A 22,817-nucleotide genomic window follows, 5' to 3' on the forward strand; every position below is an offset into this window, starting at 1 on the left:
AAACTGATAACTGTTGTAACATAGGGTTTGTTTTATAGTCTTGTTTTCTTGACGGCAGTCTGTAGCTGGATATGGAGTTTGTAATGCAAGCACTGTTTAGGAATGTCTGGTGCCCTGGAAACATAATGAAGATGGTTATTTCAAAGTAAACAAATGGACAGATAGTACTATACACACTTCTATATTTGTTAGTTTTATTAAAATTTTCAATTATTTTTGTTAGCTGTCATTCATAAAAAACAACTTATTTTTTAATTTTTACAGAAAGCCTAATTATTCTTTTACTTGCCTATTTGTACACACATACATGTCGTTTGATGAATGTCTCTTAAGTGTACAAGTAAGGACACAATCATTCTTCAAAGATGTGTCTTGCTATGAAAAATGAAGTCAAAATTTGGAGTAATAACCTGGATAACTCATGGGAAAACTTTCTGTGGGTAAGGTGTCAGGATTTTTAAGTGAGAGAAAAGTAACTAAAACTGATATGGACATTTTATCAAAAGCAACAGTTTCACATTTTTCAATTTGACCCTCATTATAATCCTGTGAGATGAACAGAAAGGTTATCTATGAACCTCCCTACATTACAATAGTCATAGAAATTTGAGAAACACATTTATCTTGCCAAGCTGTACTTGATCAGACTGGGACATATAATATAAATAATTAGCAAATAATGGAAGCCTCAAGGCTCTGACTTATATTCACCATATAATTTATATTCCTTACCTATGTGGTTGTTGCCAGTTTGTGTCTGTAAGTAACTGGACCATTACCTTCTGATTCTACATCATTTGCTCAGTGTCCTTCATCAAGAGGCATCATTCAAACGTGAACAAAGGAATCAGAAGTTTTCACCTCTAAAGTGGACGGCAACCCTCCAAAGGCCACCTCTGTTCTAAAGTTCTTGCTAGAAAAAATGTTTGCTTCTTTCCCTGTAGATCCAGTGGAAAGGACTTGGACGTTGGAGCCAGGGGTCTGGGTTAAAATTTGAGACTCAGCACCTGTTATTTCTTTGATTTTTATCTCTTTTAAAAGGCATGAATTTTCTACCAGTAAAATAAAGTACTAAGACCTAACATGGACTGTTTCTTACCCACTAGACCCTGAACAAATGCTTCCTTGCATTATTTAACTTAGTTATAATAACAATACTCATAAGTAGGTATTATTATTTTTTATCAACTTCTCTTTTTGTTTTCAATGAGTGGGAAAAAAACCAACTCAAAGCACGCATCCTTGTGATGTGTTAGGCTATGGCAGAGTGACTTCCCATTGATCTTTCTCTTTTATAAAGAATTGATTAATTAATCTTAAAGGCTCAATTCACTTCAGACTTTTAAAAGTCATGGGGGAATAGCCATGATTTCTAAGCATGTCCTAAACTGGGTGCTATTTCTTCTTCTATTTGCAGATAAGGACGTTTCCTGGTCAGGGAGGGCGTGCAGGTCATCCCCGCTCCCATTCCAAGCACATGGCAGCTGTAATTAATAAACTGCCTTCCTCCTTTCCAGAAAAGTTGGATGTGATTTCAGAATCCTTCTTCCAGTTCACTCCAGGAAACCACTACTACATGATCAGAGTTAACAGTTGAGATAAAAAAAATACATTTCTCATCCCTACCGCATTGGATCGCCATCCTTCCCCTATTCTGAAGCTCTGACGATCTTAAAGTATTTAATAATTCATCCCTATCCTTCCTGACATCCCATTGCTGCCTTAAAACTTTCTTTTGTTGTTGTTGTTGTCAATGACAAGAGAAGCACAAGTACATTAGATAATCTTTCAAATGGATGAACAAACTCATTGACTATGGTAATTCCATGAACTGGTATAAGACATTTTTCTTTCTCATAATTGTAGGTTCTACATGCTCACTGTAGTAGCTTTCACCCTCTTCTTGAAAATCATGCAAAACCAAAGCTTTGTAACTGAGTTTGTCCTCCTGGGGCTTTCACAGAATCCAAATATACAGAAACTAATATTTGTTGTGTTTTTGTTTGGCTACATCACAACTATCGGGGGCAACTTGCTAATGGTGGTGACCATCAGTTGCAGCCCAGCACTCCTGGGCTCCCCCATGTACTTCTTCTTGGCTTTTCTGTCCGTCGTGGGTGCATGCTTCTCCTCCGCCATTGCCCCAAAGATGATCGTGGACTCTCTCTCTGAGAGGAAAACCATCTCCTTTGAAGGATGCATGACCCACCTCTTTGCTGAGCACTTCTTTGCTGGAGCAGAGGTGACTGTCCTCACGGCCATGGCCTATGACCGCTATGTGGCCATCTGCAAACCCCTGCACTACTCTTCTATCATGAGCCAGAGGCTCTGCGGCATTCTGACTTGGGCAGCCTGGACAGGGGGCTTCCTGCATTCCATGATACAAATTCTCTTCACTTTCCAGCTGCCCTTCTGTGGCCCCAATGTCATTGATCACTTCATGTGTGACTTATACCCATTACTGGAGCTAGCCTGCACTGACACTCACATCTTTGGCCTTTTGGTGGTTGCCAACAGTGGGTTCATCTGCATCCTTATCTTCTCCTTGTTGCTCGTCTCCTATGGGGTCTTCTTGCTCTCTCTGAGAACCCGTAGTACTGAAGGGCAGCAGAGAGCTCTCTCTACCTGTGGATCTCACATTGCTGTTGTGGTTTTGTTCTTTGTCCCATGCATTTGTGTATGCACAACCTCCATCTGCTTTCTCCTTTGACAAAATAGTAGCCATATTTTACACCATCCTAACTCCCTTGCTCAATCCTTTGATTTACACATTCAGGAATAAGGAAGTGAAAAATGCCATGAGGAAAGTGTGGAACAGAATAATAGTGGCTAATGAAAAATAAAATGTTGATCTTTGAAAAAATTTAAAGTCAAGATTGAAAATTCAAGTTTTCTTATTAGATAAACACTCTATGTGGGTGAGTCTTGTTTGGCAGGTGGTAAAGCAATGTAATGTAAAAAGCACTAACATAAGGGTCAGGAAATAATGTTTTCCCCCTTAGATTACTTATGAACTCTGATCTGGCAGCTCAGCATCCTCAAATGTAAATTGAAAAGAGTTGAATTCTATGCTTACTTGGAATTGAAATGTCAAAAAAGAATGAAATGAGAAATTGTCTCCCAGACTTCTTGCCACTCAGTAGATGCTTTGGAAAACCTTTGTGCAGGGAAGACAAAACTACCTTAGAGATTAGAAATGGGAACTTACTCAAACTATTTCACATGGGAAAACCTGTATATTTAGGATGCGGATTTCTGCGACTGATGAAAAAAAAAATCACGACTCAGGAGTGGAAGAGATTGGAGCATTCACAGAACCTCAGCTGTAGGTGTTCTTGTATCACGTCTCTATTTCAAGTGTTTAAAGATAGCAACTTGCCCCTTGGATTTTATGAGCCCCCTCTCTAACTACTTGTATTTTTTGAGAGACCTCATCACTTTCTAATATACCATGTACTTTGTTTACTTATTATTATTATTATTTTTGTCTGCCTTCTGTCATGTAATGTAAGCTATGAAGCAAGGAATTATTTTTTTTCATTTGTTGATTGATGTAAAATTAGTAATTAGTGTCTAGAACAGGCTGATATAGGAGCTCAGTAATTATCTGTTGAAAAAATGAATAAGTGAGATATCTTCCCATATTTAAATGTAAGCCTATCTTTAACATTAACACACTAATATTTCAATTTGGCAAAGTGATATAGTTATTGCTTCTATTAGCATTTTGATATTGATGAAACTATAAATCATGCTATGATATAACACAGACCAGAGTATTTAAAATAACTCTGTATTCTAGTTAATTTCCCCAGATCTAAATCTGAATATAAGGTCTAAAAGTTCTAATAGAAAATAAAGGCACTTTTTGTCTATCTACTATTTTTCTCATTTTATTCTCAATTTTGTCTCCTACAAAATTAAATTTTGCTTTTAGTGATTTGACTTTAATTCTGAAAATATTTCTTATTTCAATAACATTGTCTACTACCTCAAGTTTGGATGTTAGAGTGGGTTTAATCTGGCCAGAGGGTCTGTATTATTCATTGGAAACCTCACCTTAGTAAGCTACAACTTCCATTGAACAGAGTTTAAATTAGGGCCCTAATTTATCCCGAGACTACATGTGAGGCAGGGGTGGACAAACTGAAGATAGTAGAAACCTCAGTGGTGATTTATCCCTATTTTCACAGTTTCTGTGACGGAATAACCATTATCAACTGCATTCAATAAAGTTCTGGTCTTGATATAACAGAACCAGGATGCCAGTTGGATAATCTAATCATTCAGTCTGCAATGAATTTTAATGCCCTCAGAGTCAATTCACTCAGATTGAAGGAACTTCCAGAGACCACTGACTCACCTTCTTGCCTTTGTCCAGCTCAGTGCTCTCCTCTGAAACTGCCCTTTGAAACATTTTCTGCCCCCAGAACTGAACAGCTTAGCCATCCCCTCAAAGGCGGGTGTTCATTCAGGGCTCTGGGCCTGGGGAGTGTAATGCAGGAGCCCTTCCCAGGGCTGTTCTTACTCATCCAGCTGGGAAATTTTATAAAATCACTGTGTATGTCATATTAAAATTAACAAGATTTAGATTCATAAGACTTGTTAGAATAATTGGATTCCAGGCTCAGTTCTGTTGCTGATTTACTGTGTGGCATGGGTGATTTATTTCACTTTCTCTATTTGAAATCTTTAAGGAGAACTGATAAAAATACATAAATATTTTTTCTGTACTATTTCTGAGTTAGGCATTCTTTCTTTTCATATGTTATACATTTTAGTATTTATAAAAAGTTTTTAAAACTAAGTCTTCATATTCGCATTTAATTGATGGCGAAGCTGAGACTCAAATACGTTAAGTGACACACCAAAAACCCGTCCTCAGATTCTTCCCATACATTTGCAACAAATAAAGGCCAGGCATTGGAATGTTACTTTCTCTACAATGTTTCTCTGAGACACCTGGGCTTGCTAGCTGCCACTAGCCCTGCAGCAACTGTGCAGAGCATGGTGCAATCCATCCATGGCATACTCCAACCTCAGTGTCTGTCCCCAGCTCTCCCCTTCCACCTAAACATACCCTGGACCTCTCACTTCACCGTCATTGAAGGCCATGTCACACCTTGCAGGCAGTTCTTAGACCAGAGTGCTGGGTTGTAACATGGTCTCCTGGGTAAGAAAGCACTTTTGTAATGTAATCTCTCTCACCTTGAATAGCTTGTAACCATCCAAAAGCAAAGATCTAATTCTTTTTCCTGCAAGTGGAAGGACATATCTTTAAAAAAAAAAAGAAAAAAAGAAAAAGAAAAAGCAGGGGTGGGTCAGTGGGGCAGGACATAACCCAGCGGTAGAGTGTGTGCTCGGCGTGCATGAGGTCCTGGGTTCAATCCTCTGAATTAAGGGAAAATAGTAAAATAAAATAAAATAGAATACTCTTTAAAGAAAGAAAAATACGTAAGACAAAGTATTCAAGAATTCCATTCATTTTCCTTCCTTCTTGTCTTACTCTCTACATTGCTTTAAAAACATAGATAAGAAATGTAAAAATGGAACATTAATAATATAAAATAAATATTGATTATTACTATATGTTTCTTACAAACAGAAAATAGGAAATTCAAGAGGTTGAGAAACTGGCTTAAATTCACATAGCAGTGGTGAGGCCAGGACTCAAGTCTACCACACATTTCATTTATCTGAGTCTTTAAGTGGCTTCAAAGGCTTCCATGCCTCTAGAAGAGATGGGCTTAAGGAAATCCTACAGAGAAGGGAGCATTTTCCTCATATCAAGTCATAGGGGTTGGAGTTTAGCTAATTGACCCAAAGTTTGCTTTTGCGCTTGGACTGTCTGAACTAGGTAGCTCATGGAATATCCTTTGGGACTGGGCTGGGAGAAATAGTTTACTTGGAGCTCCTGAGGCTGAAGCCCTGTCTTAGGAAATGTAAACCTTTGTGGGAGTTACAATTAATGTCCAATGTAGCAAAAAGAAAACACTTAAACTCATGATTTTCCAAAAACAGGTATTGTGGGAAGACAGATGGCTTGATAAACATTTTTTTCTCAGAACACAGAAATAGTTTTCTCCATAAAGTATGCAAGAACCAAATTAAGAAATTTGCTCCATTTTACATGACCCTTCTGTCTACTCCAGTACAGACACTGTTGTTCTCTGACCCAGGGCTTCTGGGGAGACACCTGAGAAGTATGGCCACGTGCAGAGTTTCTTTCCCCAAAACTCCATACGTCCCATAACCTCTTGTGGTAGAAGGCACTGATAAATCTCAGTGAAGTGTAGTTTGTGTATTTCATTCAGACTTCATATAATTCACCATGTAAGTCAATTAAAGTTGAAGATATGAAAAATACACTTGATTGGAAGTCATCTATTTGGTCCTCAGAAAAGAAGTGAGTGATTCAATCTGTCTGAAATTCTTCCAATTGTCTTCTCAAGATTTCTGCCTTAGAATCTTTGCTCAGGGTGTCTTCTGACAAACAGAGGAGCTCCTGGGCGGTATTGTCACCAGTGAAGGGTCATGGTGGTCCAGCGTTCCTAAGAACCCCGACCTCCGTGTAAAAGTACACTGTTTCCCAAGCATCTCTGCTCAAAAGCAAGGCAATGATTGCACCATGGCATTGAGGCCAGTGTGGCAGAAGTTTCTATCCTGGGAATCCTCCCATATGAAGTTCTAAGTCAGTGGTGATGTTTCTGGGACAAAGTCCATGATAGTACTGTACTTTCTACACACTTGGGTTTTCAGGACTTTTGACAACCTTTCTCTTATGACCACATTCCTGGCTTGGTTTTTGGGAAAGTGATGGTGTGGTGGGTCAGGGAGAAAGAAGCTGAACTTTGTGATGAAATCTTGGGTCAAACTACTGGCTCTTCCATTTTTTGCTCACCTCCCCTCACTATATCTTTCTGTATCCTGTCCCCTGGCTCTTCTTTCCTTCGTGTCTGCTCACTCTCCTCTCTCTTGTTCTGACTTTATCTAATCTTTGTTTCTTTCTTCCTCTTCAGTATGATTTATTTAGGCATTTATTTTCTGCTTTGATATTGGCCCCAACATGCAGTTTAAAGAACTTGATTTTGAAGTCAGGACAGAAATTTAAGGTATCAATTATCATCCTTTTTTGAAGGCTCAGGATTTCTTTTCTAAGATGCAATCTATGTGATGATTTGTATTTAATATTTTACATGACATGTAGCACGAATGCTAGAGAGGAAGGCTATCTAGTCACATCCTTTTCTAGTTCTCACCTGTCTTAGGTAAAACTCCTGCAGCACAAATCAGACTTTGTACTTAGAAAAGGACAAAGCAAATGGCCACACTTACCTTGCAAAAAAATTAAATGTGCAGGTCAAATGAAATAACACAAGCGAAAACTTGTTTAAATGATCAGATTACAGAGCAGGAATAATATATAATCCAGGATTGCCTTATTCAATTAATTATGTGTATATGAAAATCCACATAGTAATATAGGAGCATAAGAGAGAGATGCAGATGTTTATTTATCCAGAGAAAAAAAATTGGAAGGCTTTTGGCACCAAATATATTTCCAAATGTATTTGAAGTGGTTAAAATTTGAACAGGTGAAAGTAAAACTTAAGGATTTATAAACGGAAATAGCTTCCTCTACTGTGATGTACCCCTTAATCAAAGAGGTAGGATGGTCCAGGAGGGTCTGGAAACAACGGATGAAAATGATAAACCTCCGAGGCGACGATCTGATCTAATGAATATATCTTGTCAAGTGCTGCTTTCCTGTCTTTAAGTCCCCAAATCTTTACTCTCTCTTTTTTTTTTTCCAAACCTTCTCTTTGTTTACTTAAAATGAAACAAAATAATATTACACGACCTCTTTTATGGCTGTCCACCTGCCAACAAAACTATCTTTTGCTACTTTTTGGTTTATTGAAAGTGTGGTTTTTAAGGAGAGGATATCTATGTTACCTGAAGCAATTCATGCTCTTCCCCTTCAATTATTAAACTTGAATAAGAAATATGAAAAAGAAAAATCCAAAGCAAATTAATACAAAAATCAAAAACGCAAACTATGGAGACAACAGGATCTGGCTCACAAGCTTCAAAAGAGCAGCGCTATCGACGCAAACCGCAGACGCGCAGGAAAGGGTTGTGCTTTCACAAACATGACTGCGCTTAACGGTCTGTCACGCTGGCTTTGCTCTGCGCTCAGTCTGCCTGCTCCCCCGAAGCTCCCACTGGAAGAGGATTCCATTGTCCACATCGGAGTGAGAACATTTTGTCTTTTCTATCAATCCATTTTATTTAAACTGTGACAGAATTAGCAATTGGCTTCTTCTGCTCTTTGCCATCTCAAGTCAGAGTTTGTTGCACCATAACTTTCTCATTGAAGTTTTGACTTCTGCTTTCCTCAGAGTATAAATCAGACGGTTGAGTTAGGGTGTCCCAATAGTGTAAACACAGCCACTATCTTGTCCATTGGAAATACAGATAGAGGTCAAGTGCATGTGAATACACACGGTTCAAAGCACAAGATGATAACAATACTGTGGGAGGTGCAGGTGGAGAGGGCTTTCCTTCTTCCTTCTGCAGTCTGATTACTCAGAGAAGTAAGATGAAAACATAGGAGATAAGCAGCACTGTGAAACTCACCATGCACATGGCCCCGCTGTTAAACAAAATGAGTAGATTGATGACATAAGTGTTGGTGCAGGCAAGTTTCAACAAAGGCTGCATATCACAGAAATAGTGACTGATAACATTGGGCCCACAGAAGGGTAATTTCAGAGCCAAGAGGATCTGTGTTGAAGAATGGATACAAGACCCCACCCAATGCAGCACAGACGCATTGGATCATGATGGTTGTGTATCTCAGGAGCTTAAAATGACCACATAGTGATCAAAGGACATAAGAGTGAGCACCAAGATCTCCATGCACCCAAACACGTGACTTGCGAAGATCTGGGTCATGCATTCATTGTAGGAGATGAATTTCTTTTCAGGTATAGAATCTACAATCAATCTAGGAGCAGTGGTTGTTGACAAACAAGAATCAGCAAAGAATAAACAGAAAAGGAGGAAGTACATGGGGCTCCCAAGTGTCTGGCTATGTCTTATGGTCATCACAATTAGGAAGCTCACCAACAGAGTTGTGAGGTATACAAGCAAGATCACGAATACTACTTTCTCCCTTAATATATCTCGTGTTAACTCATATAGAATGAACTCATTCACACGGCTGTTCATCTCCATGGTTACACTGAATATAAGGCAGACATGGCTGAGAAATGATTCATCTGCAAAGAAAACTGGGGATATGGTGACTTGCAACAACAGTGTATTTGGACTCTGAATTACAACTTTCATATTTCTAATTCCATCAACACTGTAACTCTGTTTCTCAAAGTTTTCATAATTACACTAACGTGGGAAACATTTTTTTTTTAATGTTGACATTTATGCTTTAACCATGTGCATTGATTCAAGGTCTTCCTATGTGGACCAAGACATTTTTTGGCAAAAAAAAAAAAAAAAAAGCCCACAAGTGATTGTTCCCTCTGCAAAGGTCTGAGAACTAATGACTTGGCTTTACAATCTTGATCAGGTCACTTTAATGTCTTGAAGCTCTTTCCTCATATGACAGTTAGAGATTCTAATAGATATTTTAGTAAGCATATACATGTGTATAGGATATATATGTGCATATAATGTATATGCATCTCAATTATTGAAAAATAATATCTCTATATAATTTAGAAATGACACTTTTGGAGATTCTCTCCTAAGCAAATACATTTCTTGATTTGGACACCAGTTTGCAGTCATGATTCCTGACTTCCTCAGTATCTTAGTTGAATTATGCCTTAAGAAAAAAATATTTTTTCCATCTTTAGGCTTATTGTGGCTGTAATTTTACCTCCATTGCCAGTTAGGGCACGTAAGCTATTTGGGTAAATCACTGAGGCAGCAATGTTGAGGAAAACCGCTCTGTGTTTGAAAAAACCCGTTACTTATAAAAGGTGCGTGGTATGAAGCTTCACCTCCTATCGATCTAGCCTGTTGTGCTACTTCTTGCATTTCTATAACTTCTGTCATGTCCTCTCTCATAGCCAATTCTCCTACCACTGGCTTCAGAAGTTTGTGTTCTTCCAGTTTTTCTCTCTGAAACATATTTTAAAAGCATATTTCAGAATTTCAACCTACAAATAGTTCTCATTGTTTTACTTTATTCTCTGCTTATATACAAACATATCTATATAATTTCAATCATCCTATAATATTATTATATTTTCTGATTTTCCTTTTTAACTTTAAAGCCTTTTCCATGTAGTTAAAGAGCATCCATAATGAAATTACCTATTTAGCAAGTATAAATAACAAATCAAAATTTCATAAGTTACTTGGAGTGACTTTATGCTTTTGACTCTTGATCCAGAAAATATATAACACAGATTCAGTAAGGCCAGAACTGATTTATCATCAAAATGGGTATCAGAAATCAGGGACAAATTATTAAATAAAATTAAAAACAAAATAAATTAAATCACCAGATTTCCCCTGACACCCGCATGATTGCATCAAAGAAGAAAACACAGCTCCGGGTTTGCCCTGACTCTTACCAGGCGCATTGCTCCTTGGCCTTTCACCAAAAAGCCCTCAGCCACCTTCTCCACGTTGGGCTCACAGTCTTAAAGGCACCAGCCGACTGTCACCTCCTTTGCCTGGTATGGAAATAAAGCTGTTTTGCCAGCTTTATCCAAACTCTGTCTCTGAGTTTCAATTTGCGAATGGGGGCTCAGAGGCTGAAGTTCAGCAACAATCCCACCAAATGGCTTCCTTCACCACATCTCCACTCGTGTCATCTCATTCTATAGGGTTCGGCTCTAACAATTGTTTGTGACACTTACACCATTGTTCCTGTAACTTTCTACCGGACATCAGGCATCCTCCTGCCTGAGAACCTTTGGAAGGTTGTTTTCTGTGTCTTAACTGTTCTTCCTCCTTAAATAGGCATGGCCACCTCCTCACTTACTTCTGCTTATTATTGAAATGTGTCTTCTCAGTAACGACTTTTCTGACTTCCCAGAATTGCAGCTCCCACCCACCAGCATTCTGTGACTCCTACTCCTCCATCTCTGCTTAACTTTTACCCTTAGCACTTGCCATTCTCTAACATGGCGCACAGCTGGGTTACTCATTCTGTTTTCTGGTGTAGGCACTAGAAGACAATTTATAAAGACACAGGGATTTGTGTCTTCAAAAAAATCCCGTTAAATCTCCAGGGCCTAGGATAGCATCAGGCATATTTTAAGTGGTTGATAAACATTTGTTGAATTAATAAATAAATAATTATAGAAATATATGAACCATACTTACAACTTCAGAAGGAACCACATAATGATGCCAAATAATAAAGAACAGAAGGTAAAAAAATAGAATATAAATATGAAGAGAATACACAAAAAAGCCAAAATCTGGTCCTTTGAGTAGAAGAATAAAGTTAGCAACCTCCTACCATGTGGTGGCATTTATATGAGTGTGTACCTCTGTCAAAAGTGATCTACTGTACGTTTTAAAATGGTGCATTCTACTGTATGTAAATTATACCTTAAGAAGTGGATTTAAAAATAAAAATATGTTTATATTAATTTGCTTTGGATTTTTCTTTTTCATATTTCTTATTCAAGTTTAATAATTGAAGGGGACCCTTCCAGTGCGAACTGGAAGTAGGAGAGAACTCCCTGACGAAGCCAGAGGGGCTTCAGTCCGGCCAGGGCCCCGAGAACAGGGCCTCGCACCTAATGTGATAACATCATGACCAAGTGGGATTTATCCCAGGAATGCAAGATGGTTCAACACATGCAAATCAATTAATGTAATAAACCATATTAACAGAATGAAGGGGAAAAAACCCATATGATTATAATTTATGCAGAAAAGTATCTGAAAAAATGCAATAATACTCTTTCATAACAAAAACATCCACAAGCAGCTGTAGAAGATAACGTTGTCCACCTGGCCCTCACCAGGCTTCTATGGAACAGCCAAGGCTAACACCACACTCAACGGTAGAAGATCGAAATCCTTCCCCTGGTATCAGTAACAAAGCAAGAAGCAAGAATGTCTGTTCTTGTCTGCTCTCCTTGAGCTGTGAGCTCCCTGAGCTTTCCGGCCCTTGGCCTTGGCTCTGGAAGCCCCTCCCCATCTCTGCCAGTCAGATCTCAAAAGTTGAATTCAGCCTCAGAAATCTGGGGTTGGCCCTCTGAGTCCCACTGCCCTGCCTCCCCCAGGACCTTCTCTCTGGGCCCTGGATCTTGGTCTGGTCTCCTCTCTGGGCAGCTCAATCAGGCAGGACCAAGCCTTTCTCACCCAGCAGGGTCCAACCAAGAGGACTGGGGTCACGGTGATGTTGGCTGGTGGGCTGCACCATTGCCCTCCTGAGATCCACCAACCACGAGGCTCCCCCATGGGGCACAGGTGGACTCGCCGACTTGCCTGGCTCTGTCTGGACCTCCCCCCTCCACATGGCAACAGAGCACCAGGCCTCCCGGGAAACAGCAGGTGGATCACCCCCATCACCCCAGGTGAGCCAGCCTGCACCCAGCAACAAAGCTGCCTTGTGCCGCCCGCCCCGACCCGCGACCTCAGTGGCTAATTCACACGCCTAGATGCTCTCGAAGCATTTCTGGGGCTTGTCTTTCACGTGAGTTGCAAGTAGGAACCTTGGAGCACAGAACCTCCTGGTTTTGGCTCTCGGCAGGGACTTCCGTCTGGGTCCCAGGCCAAGTGCAGGCTGATGGGACGGGTGCTGGGCTGCTCCGTACCAGGCCACCCCATGGGTTTGCAGAAGCTAAGAGCCCAGCTTCAGGGAGCCTTTGTTTGGGGGGAGCCCAGGGGCCAGGGGACCCGTGCAGACTGTCTGGCCCGGGGCAGACGATGTCCCTCTCTGAGCCTCACGCGTGAATCGTGGAGTAGGACTCCCTTCATGGTGTTCCAACATTCTGAGTAGCAGAGCCCTTTTGTCAAACTAAGCCTTCTGTGGAACCCCAGCTTGTAAAACCCATCACAGCAGTGCTGCTCCGCAGAGGTGGGTCGGAGGGTCAGGAGCCCCTGCCCTGAGCCCAGGGCTACAGGGGACACATCCCGATGTCCTCCCTTCTCTGCCCCAACCTGGAAAAAATGTGTGAGTGGGAAAGCACTGCTGGTCTGTGGCTGCCCCTCGAGTCGGCCACACCAGTGGTTCAGGCCCCACACACTCCTCCCTGCAAACACGCTGGCTGTCGGGGGAAGAGGGTTTGGGATTCAAACACTCCCTGGAGTTCTGTGTGGCGAGATCTCACCTGAATATTCTGTTTGATTTGACTCAAAAGTAATCGCTGAGCCCTAGGCTGTGCTTGGCTCCTGGACGTGACAGAAGGATGTCCAGCCTCGTTTCCTCTCCCAGAAAGACCTCGTGGACCCTGAGGACGGGCTGAGGGCCTCGCCAGGGTCCCCCAGCCCGGAGAGTCCCTGGAGCCAGCACTTACTGCTCTGTTCACAGGGCAGCCGGGCAACAGCGGGAGCCCAGCAGATGCACTCGCCGGACAAAAGCTCCGCCCGAACTCCTAGTCTTGTAACAACCTGAACCCAGCCAGGGCCTGGGCCCAGGGGGAGGGGCGGACCGTGTCCCAGCGTCGCTGGAACGGTCTGGCTGGATTCGTCCCGCTCGCCGGTTTGCTTTTGCTGTTGGGTGTTGTTTTCTGTTATTTGCGGCATTTTCTCATTGAACCAACGTCTGGAAAATATCCATCCATTGACTGGGTCAGCAAACATCACTGTATCCTGGGCTGTGGTGGTGACAAGCCAGCGGTGGTCCCCTCCCTGGGGCGTACGTGCCAGAGGAACCAACCAAAAGCCTGGGGGACAAGCGAGGTCTGGCGATGGGACGGACAGTGACTGGGTGGCCGCTGCAATTTAGAGCCTGGGAGGGTCTCTCTGAGCTGGTGACCGCCAAGCTGAGACTCAAAGCAACAGGGCAGCCACTCGGAGGTCTTCAGGAGACTGTCCCAGGCAGAGGGCATGTCCCCCGCCCCAGAGGCAGATCGGAGGACAGGAGGGATTCCAGGGGTCTTGGGCAGCCCCTGAGGAAGACGGAGGTGAACCAGACAGTCCTGGGCAGGAAGGGCTGGGCAGGGACAGAGCAGAGTCAGGAGACTGATAAGAGCCACGGCTTACTGGACGTTCACGCCTCACCAAGGCTCTGCTGGCGCTCAGGATGGAGGGCCCTTGGAGCCGGGGACCATGCTGACCCCGACCAGCCTCAGACAAGTGCTTCTTGGTTGGTGCACAGCCCGCAAGTGTGAACCGAGGTGCCAGGCCCACTCCACCCCAGGGTGGTCCTCACCAGCCAGCCAGCAGTCACATCTGGTGGCCTGGGACACAGTCGTCACCTCTGCAGTTCTCCCCCAAAACCCAAATTCTGGCTGCAGCAGCCATGCTCCGCCTTGTGCGCCCCAACACCCTGCCCTCTCCTCAGAAGGAGCTGCCTCTGGGGAGCGTTGAGAAGTCCGGTGTAGCGGGATGAATAGAGGCCTCAGAGATGTCCAGGTCCTAGTGCCGAGCTCATAAGTGTTTCCTTAAACAGTACGTGTGATTAAGGGAAGGATCTCGAGATGGGAGACTACCCTGGATTGACTGTGGGCCCTAAACGCCATCACAGGTGTCCTTCTGAGAGGGAGCAGAGGGGCTGGGACACACACAGGGGAGCAGGCCACCTGAAGACGTATCAGAGAGAGGTGGGAAGATGCTGGCCTACAAGGCCAGTGTGATGTGGCCACAAGCCAGGGATGCGGGCAGCCACCAGGCACAGGAACAGCCAGGAAGCATCCTCCCCTAGACCCTGCGAGGGAGGCAGCCCTGCCCACACCTCAACTTTGAACTTCAGGCCTCAGAAGTGTGAGGGGCTAAATGTCTGTTGGGTGAAGCCACCCAACTGTGGTCATTCAAGCGGCCCCAGGAGAAAGGGCCCTGCCCCCTTCCCAGCCGCCAAGGAAGCCTGGGCGGCATCCTCAGTGCAGTGCAGACGTCCCTGCACCTCCCCTAGGGTGTGAGCACCTCGAAGTGTGTTCCTCATGCCCGGGACGCAGCGCAGGAGCTGACCAGACCAGAGTGGAACCCCCATATGAGGATGTCTGCCCCCGACCTGGCTGATGGAGGGCCAGCCTGAGGGTGCCAGGTGATCCTGAGCAGGGGAGACGTCCACAGAGGAGGTGCTCCCAGGGTCCTGCGGCTGCAGCAGGGAGAGTGGTGTGGTGCCTGGACAGGAGGCTGGAGGTGGGAAGCTGCGCGCTCCCCGGTTCCGGCTCCGGAGGGGACCGCGCTGGTGGGTGGGGACCTGGGAGGTCCGGATCTCAGGGTGGGGGCCACGGAAGGGAGTGCTGGCTGGGGTGTGTGGGGACATGCAAGGCTTCCGCTGAGCTGGAGTGGCTCAGCCCAGCGTGTGCGGCGGGCCCCAAACCCACCAGCCGAGCCCTCTGAGGAATAAAAACAGATGTTTGTGTTGCCTGTTGTGTGTGTTGGGGTTTAGTTTTCTCCCAGAGGCTAAAAATAGGAGCATCTCATGTCCCCAAGGGGATTCCTGCCCCACCCGCCTGGTTGTGCCAGGCTTAGTCTGGCACTCCAGGTCTCCTGACAAATTCTGACTTAACTGCTGGGGATGGGAGCACAGAGGTATCAGAAAGTGATGATAGAACTGATGCCAATTACAGGTGCCTGGGAGGAAGGTCAGCGCTGGGCTGGCCAGGCAAGGGGCCACATCAGGGGTGGGGGTACCCAGAGAGGCTTGGACACCGTCCCAGCCCCCCTTTACCCAGTGGTGATAATAACCCCCCTTCACCAACGCACAGACAACATTAAGACAACCAGGGGTCCTAGAAGAAGCCACGTCCCAGCTGAGGGGTGACAGAGGCCAGTGGGGGAGGGGGAGAAACAGAGGGAGCTGGGCCTCAAAGGAGGGGTGAGGGAGGGGCTGGAGGTGGGCGAGGGTGGAGGGCAAATCTGGGAAATATGATCGGTGGGTTCAAGGGGTCTGTGAAGTTACGAGGCGTGCCGCCAGGTGGCCTGGTGCCCTGGTGCCCTGGCAGCACCGGGTGCCCTGGGCAGCGTTCCAGGGGAAGAGTTGGGATGTAAACTTGGGGGTCCGCAGGGAGGGGGGCCTGCCAGACTGTGAGGAGGAGCCCAGTGGCCCTGGGGAGTCAGTGGGGAGGGGAAGTTTGGGGGAGATACTGGGTGCCACCTGCAGGAGCCGGGGGATGAAGGAGGTGGATGGCCACCCTGGCCAGGGAGACAGAGATTCAGAATCACAGACACCTTGTAAGCATGAGAACCCAGAGGAGGGAGACAGAAAGGACCCCCGGGGCCCCTGAGGCCCAGCCTCAGTCAGGGGCCAGCAAGGGGTGAGGAGCTCCCTAGTAGGAACCAGAGAGGGGGAAGGGCCCCAGCTGAGGGGGACCCCAAAGGTGAGGAGGAGATGGGGACGGGGGCTCCTGAGGCCTGAGCTGAGCCAGGTAATGGTCACAGGGAAATCTGTACACTGTAAGGAGCTGTGGGCACACCAGGGTGGGGCTTGTTATCTTTCCAGGGCCACTGGGGCCTGCTCTGGTCGGGGCTGGCAGGGGTCGGTCGGCAGGGAGAATTCCCCAGGGAGATGACTGCCTTCATGAGGGGGAGGGTGGCGGGGAGGGGCCCACCCACCCCTACAGCATCCCCTAACCTTCCCGTGAGCCTCCCCAGCAAGGAGGGGGCTAGCAGGGCGAGTGTCAGAGGGGTGTCCCAGGGCCCTTGTTTGGCTGCCAGCCTGGGGGGCACATCCACCCTCTGCCCCTCACTTGGACTGGATGGTGGGGGTGAGGAGGAGGGAAAGGCTGACAATGTCTTCTGAGCATCACAGGCCGTCTCCCCGGACCCTCCTCTCAGCCCCTAGACAGGCACTCTTGCCTTGTCTTCCAGAGGCGCAGAGGGCCAGGGTCACAAAGCAAAGGATCAGCCAGCCACCCACTCCACCCACAGGCCACAGGGGTGAAGAAGTGCCAGGCCCACTAAGCAGGAGGCAGGCCTGTGCCCTGGTCCCTCCCCAACCCTGTGTGCCCTGGGGCAAGTCCCTGCCCCCTGCACCTGACGGGAAGCTGGGTACCCAGCCTGGCCAGGCAATCCTGGGCCTTCTCCGGCCCTCCCCTCCCCAGGGTTCCTGTCTAGGGCCTGATCAACTACAAAAATACACCCAGAATCCACGGCTTCTCCCACGACTGCAGCTCTCCCGGATGGATGCAGTAGCCTCTTGACCTGTCTCCTTGCTTCCACCCCCATCCCATTCCACCCTGCACAGCAGCAGAGAGATCCTATTCAATCCTGTCAGAGATGAAGGCAGACCACGGCAATGTCTGCAGAAAACCTCTAGTGCCTGTCACCGGGGGGATGCCCAAGTCCTCACGGTGGCCCATGGGCGCCCCAGCCTGCTGCCTGTCTTCCCACTTGTCCTCTGCCCTCCCACCCTCATTCTGTTCCGGCCTCTTGCAGCTCCTCTAACCCACCATTCTCTCCCCTCCGGGCCTCTGGCCTGGCTGGTCCCTCTGCCTGGAACATCCTCAATGTCTTCCTCCCTTGTCTCCTTCAAGTGGTAGCTCAACCGTCTCACTGTGGTCCACCCTGATCACCCACCCAGCTTACATAACCTGCCCTGGCTCTTCCTTAGCCCTGATTACCTTCTTCCATGCCAAACACTTTATGGTTTATGGGGTTTATTGCACTTCTAATAGATGTTTGTTTTGTTATGCCCCTCCAAACTGTCGTCTCCACGTGGGCAAGACTTTTGCTAGATCCCTGGTGCCTAACATGGGAGGTGTCCAATAATATGGAGTAAATGAATAAGGGTGAGACAAAGTGCTTCTCGCCTCGGGAGGAAACTCCAGGGTCAGGCACAGGAGAAGAGGGCCTGGGTGAGGCAGCCTCCCCAGAGCCCAACACCACCCATCCCCACCCCACCCAGGACCCTGGCCCAGAACTGAGAACCTTTTCCAACCACAGAACCAAGACTTCCAGAACCCTAGACAGAGAGCACAGACTCTCAGCATCTGAGAATCATGGAATCAGAACGCTATGGGGGCTACACATCTCCTTCTTTATCACATAGGGATTAAACCATGCTTGAATTCCCCCAGTGACAGCGAACTCCCTCCTTCCAGGGGCTGAGGCAGTGAGAAAATCCTTCTAACGTGGCCCAAGGCCTGCCCGGCACTGGACCTCCTAGAGCTGCCCTAAAGTCTCCTCAGGGGGCCGCACTGCAGACCCCGATGGCCCGCAGTCCCTTCCACTGGGGTGAGACGAGGGAGTGCCCCTCCCAGCAGTGGGCGCACTCCCACCGCCTGGAGATGGTCCTGGTGACTCAGATCGGTCGTTGCCAGCTGCCCTCCCTCTCCCAGTGTGTTTGTGTTGTGATTTAACCAATCCTTCTTCCCTGGGAACCCAGGAGGGGAAGCTGGCGTCAGTCACCCCTTCTGTGTCAGGACCCTTCGACAAGGTAATCCCCACTTCCTCAGTGGGCAGGGCGACTCCTCCCCAGTCCAGTTGACCAGGAGATGAATGTCCTGGCATTGGCCTTGGGAGCTCAAAGGAGGACCTGTGGGGAACCCGGGTGGCCGGCTCAGTGCCCACCAGGCCAGGCCCATCTGGGTCTGATGAGCACCTTAGGAGCAGCCAGCCGAGTAGGACAACTGACCACCCTGGCCACCAGGCCCAGTGGAGGGGTGGAGACGGGGAGGAGCAGCCTCAGGAGGGGCCCCAGGGCCCAGCCCTCCTCCCCACACCCCTCCCAGCCTGATGACTCTTGTTTGAGAGACTTTCCTACCAGGCTCCAGTGCAAAGTTCCCTTCTGTCCTTCCAGAACCTTCTGGAACCTGTCAGACATGGGGCAGGTCTCCAAGCTCCTCTCTCCCCAAGACGCACAAGCCAGTGCCCTGCGAACTCCGTGTCCCTCCAGCGGACCCCCAGTCCAAGCCCAGACCCCCACTCTCTTCCATTCCTGAGCCTGAGGCAGCGCTTTCCCTCCTGCTTCCTTCCCCACCCTACTCTTTCCTTCCTTTTCTTTAACTCCTCAGCCTAGGTGCCAGCTCCTCCAGGAAGCTTTGCTGACAGCCCCGTGTTCCCCCAAGGTCGGTTCCCTGCCTTTCTGAGGTCCCAGCCCCTTCTCCCTCCATGGCAGCCTTGGGTATGACAGGGGTAGGGGGACGCGAAGGGACTTGTTATTCATCCTTCTGTTCCCCATCCTGGCCTGGGGCTATGAAGGGAGGACCACACTGCAAACTCAGCTCTGGGGCTCCGCCACGCCCAGCCAAGCTCTGGGCCCTGAGGAGATCAGTGGTGATGGACAAGGGAACAAAGGAATGTGGGGATGGTCGGATGTGCTCTCCCATCCTGCTGGGTGGGAAAGCAGGTTCAGTAGCCTGAAGTGAGGGTTTGAGCCAGAAACCAGGGGAGGGACTTGGGCAAAGCCCCCCACCCACTCTGGGGCTGCGGGGTGCAGCACACGGCAGGGCAGCAGAATGGCCCCAGCAGCAGCCCGGCCCCAGCAGCTCGGGCAGGGGGCTTCCAGAGCTGCAGACAGTGGAGACGCATCCACAGGGATCCTGCCCAGTGTTGCCCGCAAGAGGCTCCCTCCCACTGGGCCAGTCCAGAAGGACTGGGGTCCTAGAGGCCACCCTCGGGCTGCAGGGTGGGTGGGCTGGCCACCTATGGGGGACCAGCAAGGCCACCTATGTCCAGCCCCTGGAGAGTGGCCCAGCCCTGGCCGCCCTGCTGGCCACCAGCCTCTGCCTGCAGGTGGAGGAAGAGGACTCCTGATACTGGGCCGGCATTGCCTACATCTGAGCTGCTTCCTCGCGAGGCTGCGAGGGCTTTCCATTCTCCAGCATCCCAGGAGACTGAGGATTGCAGCTGTGCTCAGGGGGGCATGGAGTCCAGACCAGAAGAGGACAAGCCAGCCAGGGGAACGGGGCACACAGTTCTGGCCCGAGCGCTGCTCACCCCGATACCCTAGAAGCAGTGTTCCCCCAGGGCAAGCTGCAGGCGGGCCCTGAGCTCCCCTCACCAAGGACTTCTGTGGACCAGCTGCCCACCTCTCAGGCCTCTGCTGGGCACCGCCATGGATGCCAGGCCTGTGACACCCCCGGCCCTCCAAGACCTATGAGTTCTGATTCCCAAGGGTCCGGGATGCCCAGGCAGGCAGCTCTGAGTCCCCAGGTCATGCAAGCCCAGGGGCCTGCTGAGCAGGGAGGTGGCATCACAGAGAAGGAAGGTGGGCACAAGGTCAGAGGGAGAGGAGGGAAGGACAGGGCCGGTGGTGGGGGAGATCCAAGCTGATGTCCAGCTGAGCGTCCTGGCTCCCGGATGTCCTGCTCCAGGGCTGCCTCCCACAAGCTGCACTGGCTATTCTGCCCAGGGGACCACTTTCACCGTTTGCCTGGGGGCCAGCAGCTCCAGCCCCCACTCGCCTCTCCTCCCCATCCTGGGCCCCTCAGGCCCCCTGAACCACAGCTCCACCTGCCCCTGGTGCGCCCAAACCAGACCACAGTCCCCTCTTCCCTCTACCAGGCCCACAACCCCGTCCTCCTGACCCCTCCCCACCTTCCAGCTCTGGGAGTCATGAAGTTCACCCAGGTGTCTGACCCAGACCCCACCTGCCGACGTTTAACCCCGTCTTCCCTGTTCTGCCTTTGGTAGAAGATAAGTGTTGCTATCACCCCTCCCCAAGACCCACCTTGGCGGCCTCTGCCCACTCACCTCTGTGCGGCCTCGGACAGAGCCCCGGGGCATCATTTCCCCTTGGGGAGGAGGCCTCTGACTTGGGTAGAAGGAAGACACCAGAAGGCCTGAATTCAAATCCTGGTTCTGCTTCTCACCAGCTGTGTGACCTTGAACAGAATCCTTTCTTCTCTGTGCCTGCATTTCCCATCTATAAATTAGAGTTAGCCCTGACCTATCTGAGGAAGGGGTGTTGTGCAGGTTGTGGGTGCCCGTGGACCAGACCCGGTGACTGGCGTGGTGAGGAGCAGTGCTCCCTGCTCTCTTCCGGGGGCCCTCAGCCTGCTGGAGGCAGGGGCAGGGCAGTCACAGCAGTGAGACTTCTGCCCGTGAGGATGAGAGCCAGGACAGAGGGTGAGGGAGGGCAGGATCCCTGGTGAGCTTGCTGGGGAAGGTGGGCATTAGGGGAAAGAGGGGGGAGGACAGGGCATCCCAGGCAGAGGGCGCAGCAGGAGCAGAGGCTGTGGGGGGGGTGAGATGGGCTGCTCGGGAGAGGGGAGGCTTGCCGGCAGGGCCGGGGGCTGAGCGTGGGGGCTCGGTAGAGGTTGGCTGTAGGAGATGAGGCAGAGGGTCGGGAAGGACTTTGAAGGCCACAGCAAGGAGAGAGCTTCTGCCCACCACAGCCACAGGGCCCCCTGTAAGCTCTGGCCACGAGGCAGCAACTGAGTGGTCTGCCTGGGTAGCCCTGTGTAGGGACAGGGTGGGACCCCCCGCGATGCAAAACTCAGCCTGACAGCAGAGTGTGGGCAGGGGTGTCCTCCAGACTGAGAAAGAGGGAACCTGGGCCTGGCCAGACAGAGCTTACTCCCCTGTGTCCATTCTACAGAGGGGGATGTTGAGGCTCAGAGGTCCGGAAGAGCAGGTCCAAAGCCCTCTCTTGTCTCCCAGGCTGCCTCAGTCAGCAGTTGCACCCCCAGAAGGGACTGCCTTCTTAGGGCAGGAGTGGGACAAAGATCTGGAGCCCCTGGAGGTGCCATGAACACCCCTTGTCCCCAGGGGCCAGACCAGGGCCTGGCCTCCAGCAAGGCTGAATGAGTGAATAAACAAGTCAATGAATGAACGGGTGACAGAGACGCACTCCCAGAACACCAGACTCTCCGTGCTAGTGTCCCCACATCCTACCGGGGAAGCCCTCGTGACCCTTCCTGCCTCAGTGATCCTATGCTGTCTTGGAGCACAGTGGGAAGGCGAGTCTGGAGGAGGTACATCCTGGGCAAACTCAAGAGGTTGGAAGGCACCTGGCGTGCCTGGGGCCAGCTGAGAGCCGAGGGGCCCAGGTGACACTCTGGAAGAATGAGCCAGCGTTTTGGGGGTGCAGTGCCGCCTGGGGAAATGCTTCATTAGCCTCAGAGGGCTGGGGGTCGGGTGGGCCCCCAGGATGGGCCAGGCAGTGTAGACTCAACATCTCAGGGTGGACCCCTTGGAGGATGGGCTAGGCGGCCCCAGGAGGCCGGGGCTGGGGTTGAACTGAAGCCAAAAATAAGTGCAGCCTGGGCACAGGGGCTGGGGCATTCTCGGAGCTCCTTCCTCAGTCCTGGCCCTGCGGGAGTGGCCGGATCCCGGTGTTCCGCTGCAGCCACCACCGCGGGTTTGCTCACCATCTCGTGGGGAATAGGGGCCTCCTGCCAAACTACCGGCCCCCGCCTGGCTCAGGCCCCACCAACCCTGTCGACCACCGAGTCCTGGCCCCAGCCACCTCCCGCTCCCAGACGGGAAACTGAGGCCACACGTGGGGAGGGCCGCAGCAGAGGCTGTGGTGCCTGGTGTCAGGGCAGGGCAGGGCAGGACCTGGTCTCCAAGCCCTGGGCTCTCGTCCATCTCCCCCGCACCGCAGCCTGGAAAGGTGCGACTTCCTCCAAAAGCCTGCCTGGTGGCCCCTCTGCTGAGACCTGGGTTTGAGGCCAGGCTCCATGGGTGCCCAGGCAGGCAGGGGCTGTTTGATCAGCGGTTCTGCCTGATGCCAGGCTGCCTGGACAGTGGGCAGTGGCCAAACAGGC

At 49.3% G+C, this 22,817-nt stretch overlaps 2 pseudogenes; one reads left to right on the forward strand and one right to left on the reverse strand.

Moving 5' to 3' along the window:
• Positions 1 to 1,912: 1,912 nt before the first annotated feature.
• Positions 1,913 to 2,843, forward strand: LOC140700667 (olfactory receptor 4C15-like; annotated as a pseudogene).
• Positions 2,844 to 8,345: 5,502 nt separating this feature from the next.
• LOC116278240 (olfactory receptor 4C11-like) lies at positions 8,346 to 9,240 on the reverse strand (annotated as a pseudogene).
• Between the last annotated feature and the right edge of the window lie 13,577 nt (positions 9,241 to 22,817).

The sequence above is a fragment of the Vicugna pacos genome, chromosome 2, assembly GCF_048564905.1.
Source record: "Vicugna pacos chromosome 2, VicPac4, whole genome shotgun sequence".
Classification (NCBI taxonomy): Eukaryota; Metazoa; Chordata; class Mammalia; order Artiodactyla; family Camelidae; genus Vicugna; species Vicugna pacos.